This window comes from Acipenser ruthenus, chromosome 5 (genome assembly GCF_902713425.1).
Source record: "Acipenser ruthenus chromosome 5, fAciRut3.2 maternal haplotype, whole genome shotgun sequence".
NCBI lineage: Eukaryota > Metazoa > Chordata > Actinopteri > Acipenseriformes > Acipenseridae > Acipenser > Acipenser ruthenus.
Window position 1 is genome coordinate 72,969,213 of NC_081193.1, and position 9,105 is coordinate 72,978,317.

Genomic DNA, 9,105 nt, shown 5'->3' on the forward strand with positions numbered 1-9,105 from the left:
GCAAACTGTAAAGCAATCAGCACTATGTGTGCTTTCCTAAATTCCAAGACTTACTGTTTTAGCCCCTGGAATTAATTGACACTGTGTTATTCAGTTGTGGTTGTTCAATTGTGTTTAAACTTAAAAGTAGGTCTTTCATCCTTGACATGATGAAAGTGAATTAATGTTAGCATATAGCAACCATCTGCTCCTTTTCGAGGTTGCCTGCCAGCTAATCACATTGACACAAATACAAGAAATTCACATTGTTCTTCTTCAGATAGACATCCATTACTTTGAATGTGAATAAAATAACACCTGAAAGTGATGTACAGTGTGGTTACACATCAATAACCAATACTGTACATTAAACCAGTTCTAGTTTGCAATAATTGGTAGCAGTTTGTGAGAGGTATGCAATTTTTGGTGAACCAAATATTGTGGCTCCACATTAGTGTGGTATGGATTGTAGGATTGTGATCCTAAAGTCTTCAGATGGACATGAACTCATCAATATCATATATTAGAGAAGACTGTAAAAGTTTACACCGTATTAGTAAGTAAATAACATTGAATTGTGGTGTGCAATGAATAGATGGATTTTAGATTTTTTTTATTATTATTATCATTATTATTATTTTCAGCTTAGTTTTTAAGCACACAGAAAGAATACTTAAAGAAAAACTGACAAAAATTGAAAGATATGACATTTTGAACTCTAACATGAAATACTGTACTACTATTACGGCTTCCGGTAGACTTTTGCAATATCATTTTGTAGTTCTTTGATTACATGATTTTAAATAAAATATCAAAATTATATAGTTCATATAGTTTTTTTTATTATTATTATTATGTCTCAATCATCAAATTCTAGGTGATGCAAAACTTTTGGCCAGAGCTGTATATTCCCTGCTTTGCTCACTGTCATGCTTAAGTCATTACTGCCATCTAAAGGTTGTATACCTTCTACATTCTTTCAATTCTTTTTTTCAGTGGCAGTCAGTGTTCTTATTTATATGTTATTAAATATGTATTGTTATACGCAATAAATTCAAATGAATCACGGGTTCATATAAATAAGAACATGGCACTAGATTATTATGTGTGAAAGAACAGTAATAATTTCTGGAAAGTTCCTCAATATTAAGGCAACCAATAAAACTAATGTCAACTGGACAAATAAAGGCAAAAAAAAAATGTCATGTCATAACTTTTCATCTCACATATGTTAATCAACAAAATATGTTAATCAACCAACAATAAAAAAGCAAACACCCTGTTTAGATTCTGCCGCATTGTTTTGGTGCTGTGTAATGTGTCATTGCTGAGGAGATGACCTCCTGATCTAATTGGAGGGAGGGGTTATGCAATAAAATCCATTCTGACTATAAAGTGAGACATTCATGATACTTCAGGGTAAAAACAAAACACTAAACCTGTTAATAACTAGTTATTAATTAGTGTTGAGGCCTATTACAAAACAAACAAACAAACAAAAAAAGGCTCTATTTTTCTTAATGAGATAAACAGTGATTAATGACTAATCATCCTGGTTTCAAAGTCACTCTTAATTTAACTTAAGTAAATAAGGTCATTACAGTCCAACATTTCACCAGTATTGCATCAGTATTTTACTGAAACAAGGCCTGTCTTGTACAGTTAAATGTCAGCCACAACACTGGGTTTTTCAATTCATTCAACAGTGGAGGATGTAAATATTGCCACTGTATTAATTTATTTAGGCATTTTACTTACTTTTACAGACCCAAATGCCATTAGAAGAACACATACTGTTTGAAATGTTGGTTTTAAAAAGTCGCTTTTTTATGATTATATGGCTAAATTGAGATCTACCAACATTTAGATAAACTTTTTAGACCCCAATGCCTTTTAGTCTTATTGCTATTATAAAATACATGCTTTATAGAGTGAGCATTGAAATGTTTTTTCACTATATCCAAAGTGCTCTGGTGGCATTTTGAGGTGACAGTAAGTAATAGTTTTCTACAGTGCCAGACATGTTTATGATAAGGTAAATTCCAAACACAGCTATTGAGAAAAAAAAATTACTATCTGTAGTCTACACTGTGTGTTATGACTATAAGCTTCTTATGATCCATCATATTTCGCCACAGGCTGTTATTTTTATTTTCTTGCTGGTCTCAGATTTTCTATTCCTGCCAGGAAACCACTTAAGAAATTGTTTAACTTGGCTTCAGGTACAGCCACAGATCTTGTTAGAAAGTGTAAATTAAACAATTCGCTATTTCTTTACCTGGTGCACTCTTCTGTGTTGTTGTCTGGTGCTTAACTCAGGATGAACTATGTCGGTAAGGAAAAAACATGCATCTTTTTGTAATTGCTGTGAAATTATCAATATTTTAATATGAATTCATCGCTATAAATTTTGTTTTAAAATTCTATTTTTTATACTGTCCTCATACATTATTATTATATTCTAGAAACTAACAAGAGCAACTTTTTAAAGCATTAATTTCGGGGGTTCTATACGGTAAATCTGTTCCTGACATACTGTGGCAGGTTTATGAGCCCTGTGCTACCCAAAAATGTGTGTTTGTGGCAGGGAGAGGGTTAAAATCTCCCTGCCAAACTAAATAATTAACCCTCTCCCTGCCACAAACACACATTTTCGGGTAGCACAGGGCTCACAAACCTGCCACAATACATATAATGTCATACTGATATACAGACTTGGAGACAAAAGCCCTCCTTGCTTGAATAACATCCTCAGATTTGTATTCACTCTGAAGGCTGTTATCTCCGTGTACACTCGCTGCACTTCTTAGTAATCGATTCAATAAGAAGCTCACTAAAATTAGTTGTTAATATATAGTAACTTGACCCTCAGCGTCGAGTTGGTACAATGGGGTTAAATGTGGTTTTTATGTTTGTTTAAAGGCATTTTATGGGGCACAGTACTTGGTAACATGTTAGTTAAAGTATCCCTTATAAATCATTATAAACAATCTATAAACATATTATTAATTATGCTATTGACAATTATAGAACATGAATGTAAATAATAAGACTATTATTATTCACTTTGCCATTTTCTTTTTTTGTTGCTTTTTTTTGCTGTTGTTTATAATCAGTTATACCTGATATAATCTGTCTGCCTGTCTTTTCAGGTCTGTTTGTCTTTCTATGCCTGTCTGGCTGTCTGTTTTTATATGTCTGTCTCACCAATTGTATGGCACTGCTTTGTTTTTGCAATACAGTTATTATACACTTTTGCCATTTTTTTTTTTGCTATTGTTTATAATCACTTATAACAGAGTGTTACCCAGTACTTTGTATTTGTTTATAAATAGATCACTGCAATATAGAATAACTAACCATTAACAAAAAATGAATGCTTTGTTAATAGTTCTCGTTAAGAGTTCAGCAAGCCCTTTAAACGATCTGAGGGATGTAGCTAGGCGACATGTCTGTTAAAAGCAAAGCTGCTGTGGATTTTCCAAGACTGCTTCACTGAACATGTGCAATATTCTATTCTGATAAGCTGGATGACAAGACCCTAGTGGAATTTTGGCCTTTGCATGGAACTGCCTTGAAATAATATTGCTCAGTTCTGGGTGCATGTGTTTCTCTGGTACTGCTAAAGTACACCTTGGTGTTCCTGGAGGCTCTGTACAGTGCAACACAGGTAAACATAGGTACACTGAGAAAAAATAGCTAATATCGTCATCTCTAATACCTTTAATAGTGTTCTTATGGGAAATGTTCACAGGGACATTTATCTGCAAAATAAGGATGTTCAGAATAAGAAGAACTTGCAAACAGCTTGGATCTGTGCTCCTGTGAGAATTCAGCTCAGCACAGCTGAAGTTCACCGATATTCTTTTTGAACTGTCTGAACTACATGAACCAAGCTGTTCAGTAGACTGGCATTGGAATGAGGAATGAGTTCATCACATCATTTCAAACCCAGGTCTGAAGTTATAGAGCTGATGTGCATTCAGAGTCTATCTGAAATCACTGTATTTAAAGCACATTTTTTCAGAACAGGGGACTAATGTGTTATTTGTATAAAAAAGTAATACATTGGCAATTATTATCTGAGGAATTGTGTACAGGAAAAAATACTGTATACTGTATACAGTGCCTTCGTGGTTAGGGGATTTTTTTGGTTTGTTTTTTTGACAGTTTCTGTTAGAAGGAGCCAGTTACCATGAGGTGATCTTTTGCCCACATATGCCTGGAATGTGTTTATGTCACTGCTGAATTTTCACTTCAGAGTTTTCTCTGTATGTTGAAATTTCAGGACTTAAGGGGATACATTGCAAAATACGAACAAGGAAGATTTTTTAATACGATTTTAAAAGTGCATGCCAAACTGGACTAATGCAGCGTCCAATACCAACATCTTTTTAAAATGACCTTCACAATAATCACAGTGGAAAATATTAATCATAAGAATATTCACCACAATTACTTTGTTTCTGAGACCAGAAGAGACTAAATAAGCAAAAATACAATGATACCACTATAGCCATTTCTCAGAACTGATTTTTCATTGACATTAAAATAAAAAGAATACACTACAAGTGTAAAATTATCAGGTTTCTACTCAAAAACAGTTACACGAGTTACGTAAGATAGCTGATGTTAATTTTATTGCAGTGCACTAATATAGAATATTTGGGCTGTGGAACCCATATGGTGTCACGCTTCTATAAAGAACCGTAAAGAATGTTCAATGTACTGGATTAGATGCTTCATATTTGGAACCCTAAACATGGTTCTATTTTTGTTTTTTTGTTTTTTTTTGTCCAAACAAGGCGAGCCAAGGAGCTCTCTGTGTGAGTTTGTGCTACAACTCTGGTATGCATACCATGAGCTGAAAATACTGGAAGCAAGAAACAGCATCTCAACCAGTGAGTGAGATTTACTATTTACACATCAAGGCAGATTGTAGGTATATTTTAAGTTTAAAGACTACTGTGTAAATGATAAGACACACAGCACTACATAAAAAGAAAAAAGGACCAGGGGTCATAAATGGAGATTAGATAAAGGGGCATTCAGAACTGAAAATAGGAGGCACTTTTTTACACAGAGAATTGTGAGGGTCTGGAACCAACTCCCCAGTAATGTTGTTGAAGCTGACACCCTGGGATCCTTCAAGATGCTGCTTGATGAGATTCTGGGATCAATAAGCTACTAACAACCAAACGAGCAAGATGGGCTGAATGGCCTCCTCTCGTTTGTAAACTTACTTATGTTCTTATGTTCTTATAGCAGAATGTTAGGCTTTACTTTGACTTCACTGATTAGGTCAAATCTTAGCTTGTGGCCTCATCTATGTCTAAATGTTTTAAAGGTGTGAAAAATTATCTCACAGTAAAGAATAATATGGATTAAACAGCTATACAACTGGAGTCCAATCTCTTACATGGGAATGGTGTATTAAAGTGTTAAGATTATTGCTAACATATTTGCAATCCATTTTTTCAACAGGCTGTTATATGCTGCTGGGGGATTTTTTTTCTTTCATTTATTCTTAAGATTTATAGCAAGTGTACAGTAGAGACATGCCGGCATTATTATATTCTGAACAATGATCAATCACTGTCGGGTGGATATTGTACATGAGTTCTATGTTGATCACACCATATTTTGTGTCCTGTAATAAGGTTACAGGAGCAGAAAATGAGAGCAAGTTTAGGTTTGAAAGCAGATCACATGATCTACTGGGGGTCTGGAACCACCTTATTGGTGAACAGCAGAGTTTCTTGTCATACCTAACCTCCCCCCACTCAGTTAACTGTTACTGTATATATGGGGAGTGCTGTACTGCAATATCCCCTGCTTCTTCTGCCACTTGATGTATGGCAGAGGAAAAAGAAAAGCAGGCATGTGAAGTGTACAACAGGGTTCTCATGCTGGGAGGACAGGTTGCTGTTTCAGCTGACATCCGCTGATTCCCTCCTACCTGGGGTTCACTTTCAATTGCAGCTCGACAGCAAAGATTTTGTCAGAGATGTTTTCCCAAAATGGTATCATTATAAGAGAAAACAGCCTCTGTGGCTAACTGAAATGTACCCAAGTAAAAAATAAAAGGTTAAAGAATCTTCCTTTTTATAAATTATTTAATTATATTGTGCATTTACCCACATTTTAACAAAGTAAACAGTTGTGTACAGGCGCACTGTAGATATTTAGAGTTGCAGTTCTTCTGACATTGGAGTAAAGACAAATAGCTCCCTCCAGTGTTAAAAGAGTGTAATTCAGCAATTTCAGTAGTTAAATTGAAGTATGGTTAACTTAACACAAAAGGGAAATTGTTAGGATAAGTGATATGTAAATAAATATAAAGCACACTGATTACATCACTTTAGAGTACAGTAAATATGAGGGAGCCCTAGACAGACTCCTCCAGTATTATATATTAGTTCTGGATCGGGGTAATTCACATTTCTGGAAACGAAAGCCAGGTGATATTAAAATAATATCAACTGTCCACAGTTACTGTGTTCTCAAACCTCTCCACTGAGAAATATTGTTTTAAAATAACTAATGTATGCATCCCATATGGCCCAATTAATAGCCATGAACCATAGTGTAGGCTGACTAACCCTGGAAAATAATAAACATGGGCCACTAAATACCTGTTCAACAACCATGTGCTCAGAATTCCACCACAGCTGTCACTGAATCAGTGCTCCAATAATAATACTATGTACTGGTATTCACTCTTTGCCATACCCTGTATGTACCTCAACAAGAGTAAATATCTGAAGCAAACTGTAAATGCTTTCCAGTAAGACTTATTAAAACACAGCACATGTAGGCACCAGTTAATGTTTTACCGGTGGTATGTTTCCTTCCTTAGTTAACACTAGGCTGGAAAAAGTGAAAATGTTGCTCCTGAACCCTGGAAATACTATCACCATGAGGCACACACTTAGCTGATGGGTCAATTTCATGACTAATTCTGCAGTATGAGGGGTGGGGGGATTCTGATAAGTGGCTTTGTTGGGGTTTCATACACAACCACTTCCACTCCCTCTACACCAAGTAGCAGCAATTGGCTTATAGCTACCAACTTGCAAGTGTTTTGGTGGGATCCAGTTCATGGGCCAAGGTTGTTTCTGTCTTATAAAATGGCAAGAATAGAGGGAGCAACCTCACTGGCTTACAAGTGTTCCAACTTGAGCAGACATGTCACCATACCAGCACAGCCGTAACTTTTAGAACCATTCTGCCTGATTCACTTGACAACCAATTCACTTCGAGAGGGGTAGAATGAACTAATTTTGCTTCATAAAGTCGAATGCAACCTGCTGAATAATGTTACGTTAACATATTGAATTACATACCGCTTTGTAGTTTTCGATATACTTAACAAAAAACTGACAACATTTTTAAAATGTAACATTTTTAAATCTACCATGAAATACTGTACTATTATGGATGTAGAATTGTAATTAGGATTTATTCAATTTTTTGCCAAAGAGTTGAGTACTATATTTGTAACTAGTTCAGCTGAAATAAAGTTTGTGTGTTTTTTTTTGTAATCACTTGTGTTTTTGTTTTTTGTTTTTTCTATAGGGTACATACAGGATTGATAGCACTTTGATTGATACTGTACAAGATGTATACCTGTATACATTTCCAAAATCCATTTGAAATTGATGAGATTAGTAAACCACAACACGCCCTTGTTGTCTCCTACATTTGATTCCACTGGAGAAATTACTCTGCATTATTATGAGGTAATAATTTGAAAGGGACTCTCCTTTACTTTGAAAGAGTGTGACAGTTTTTTAGTGGCAGTTCTTGTGTCTTAAAGAAGGATATGTTTGCACCTCTAATACTTAGTTATTTAAAAAAAAAAAGTTATTTAAGAGCTTTGAAGGAAGTATTCAGTGTTTTTCAACAAATTATCTCTGCCCTTCTCTCGATTTAAACCCAGTGGATCTGTCAGAAGAAAGTTACTCTTAAAAATCCAAGAGCAGTGCCTATTGCATACCTGTGAAGATGCATTTATAAGGACCTTGAACCACAGTATTTATATTGCCATCAAATATGTCCTTATGAAAGATGCAGTGGGACAATGGTACTGGATAAAGTCTGGCATGGTGCTACAAGCTCAAATAGACGGTCCTGCTAATCAAGTGGTACATCGTTCTTATATGTTTACTTAAAACAAATTAATGTATGTTGTTTTTCGTATTTAAAACGTGTATGAAAAGCTATCTGATCCAGTCAGTCAAGATCCACATATGGTTAACACTGCCCTCTAGTGTTCAACTTCCTACAGATGTCAGGACTGCCCAGTCCCTGACCACATTCCGGCGCCTCCTTAAGACTCACCTCTTCAAACAGCACCTGTAGAACTCCTCTGTTGTATCCTGGGACACTATCACCCTTCATTTAAACATGCTTTATTTTGCTCTTATCTGCCCCCTATTTTACTGCATTTAATCCTGTACCTCAGAATATTGTAATCTGCCAAGTGTTTAATCTGTAGTATTTTGTACTTAATCATATCCTGATGTAACTATCACTATTTAATCATATCCTGATGTAACTTTCACTATTATCTGCTGTATTATTGAATTGTGGTTTGTCACACTTGAGAATTATTGTATTTCTTGTTCTTATTGTATGACTTATATTGTAACACTTGAATGTATTTGTATTTGCTTGCGATTGTAAGTCGCCCTGGATAAGGGCGTCTGCTAAGAAATAAATAATAATAATAATAATAATAATAACAACACTAATACTAGTGACACTTTTGTTGGTTAATGCTAGATAGTTGGCCTATCACTGTTGATACGTATGGATAATGGAAGGCCATCTGGTAAAAAGTGTTACACAGGTCAAGTTTTGGTATGCGTACCACTTTCTAACACTACACCAGCAGCACATGTTTTATCTGTACGCAGTACCGGGTCGTACATGCTTACTTTCACCTCTGAAAATAATACTCTACGCTACTTAATTGAAAAACGAATAGGAATACATATGGGCTTCTGTATAACAGTGCAACACACAACTTCAGTTTAGGCTGCACTGTAGACCCCACCGATCTCCTCTGGTCTCACTCTACTCACGTATTTACAGCACCCTAGATTCCAGCACTGCATCACC